At 37.5% G+C, this 1658-nt stretch overlaps 1 protein-coding gene across 1 annotated transcript in view; it reads right to left on the bottom strand.

The window, feature by feature from the left end:
- ZBTB40 (zinc finger and BTB domain containing 40) overlaps positions 1-1658 on the bottom strand; it is a 45178-nt gene that overhangs the window by 29554 nt on the left and 13966 nt on the right. The window lies entirely within an intron of this gene.

Raw genomic sequence — 1658 nt, 5'->3', positions numbered from 1 at the left:
GACAGCAGTGAGTTTGTGTTTTTTTTTTTTTTTTTTTCACTGTAATTATTATTTTTTTCTTCCTACTAGACTCCTTGGGGGGAGCTTTGGTGGCATAAAGCTTAAGGCATTTGACTGCTAATCAGAAGGCTGGCTGTTCAAACCCACCAGCCACTCCTTGGAAGAAAGACTGGGCAATCCGTAGAGATACCGCCTCAGAAACCCAAGGAGGGGTCGCTATGAGTTGGAATTGAGTAGACTCCTCGAGGACAGGGCCCATGTTTTCTACAGTTCTCTACCCTCAGCAACTAGCAGAGCCTGGTTCATAGTAGGTGTTCAGTGAATTTTTAACAAATTCAATTAGATGTACTTCTTAATCTAATTATAACTTTTCTGAATTTATGACATTTTCACTGTTTCTTGGATAAGGATATCTGAATTTCAAATTGCATGAACTCATTTTATTATTTAAGAATACAATTAAACCTCACAATTTAGGAGGAAAGAACACTTTATATCATTTACATTATGAATGAAAGAAATGGGGCCTTATTACTTTTACATCTATTCTATAACTCAATTTAGGCTAATAATGTGTTGGCTTATAGTCGCCAGCTGTAAGAACAGTATATAATACACATATCGATTATCCCATGCTAATGACTCTTTCTAAAGAGCTCTAGTAGCAGAGTGGTTAAAGGGCCTGACTGCTGACCAAGAGGTTGATGTTCAATCCCACCCTCTAATCCGTAGGGGAAAGATGAAGACATCCTGCTTCTGTGAAGATTTACAGATTTGGAAACTCTATGAGGAAGTTCTACTCTGTTCTCTCCGGTTACCGTGAGTCGGAACTGACTTGATAGCAATGAGTTGAGTAATGATTCTTTTGAACCTGGAGGAGCTTCAAAATTTCTTCTAAGTGTTCTTTTTTTTTTTTAAAAAAAAAAAAACCCTCACTAACACCACTTCCACAAGTCTCACCTCTGACCTTCAGTCAGTTGACCTTTCTTTGGCGTTTGGAGTCCTCTTGCCTCTATTACAATTCTCCTGTGACTTTAGTAAGGCTGCAGCAATTTGGTAAAAACTCATCTTTCTAACCATTCTTTTCAGCCTTCTTCACTAGTTCTTCTAAACCCCTAACCATAATCTGTAACAGGACTTAAGACTGGTGTCAACCTTTAATATATTTCCCTTTATACTTTCCCTCTTGAAAAGCTCTCTCCCAGGTATAGCTATTGTCACCTTTAAGCAGATAACCCTTCAAACTTGCTCTCTAATCCTGAGCTCTCAGTTTCAGTCTAGAGCCACACAGTTTCTGCTAGGTATGCCTTAGCCTCCAGATGGTTTAGTGCCACATACCTAAAACCCAACTCACCATTGGGACTCTCTTAAACCTAACATGCAACCATATCAACAACCCCAGTGGTAAAAAGAACAAAATCCACACTCCCTTCTTTGGACAGACAGAACACTTCTCATACATGTGGGAAGAAGGACATTTGAAAGGCAGGTTTCACATCTCTATTTTACCAATAATGAAATTATTTGAAAATAACTGGAATTCAAAACTTAATTTAATTTCTGTACTCATATAGTCTTTGTATTTCTACATGATAAAACTATAACCTTTGGTGTTTTTTAGTGGCAATACTATAAAAGAATTTTTAAAAAAGCTTTCT

The sequence above is a fragment of the Orycteropus afer genome, unplaced genomic scaffold, assembly GCF_000298275.1.
Source record: "Orycteropus afer afer isolate SDZICR_OR568_19922 unplaced genomic scaffold, OryAfe1.0 scaffold00031, whole genome shotgun sequence".
In the NCBI taxonomy this organism is placed as follows: domain Eukaryota; kingdom Metazoa; phylum Chordata; class Mammalia; order Tubulidentata; family Orycteropodidae; genus Orycteropus; species Orycteropus afer.
The sequence above is the reverse complement of the archived record's forward strand: the minus strand, read 5'-3'. Positions and strand labels throughout refer to the sequence as shown.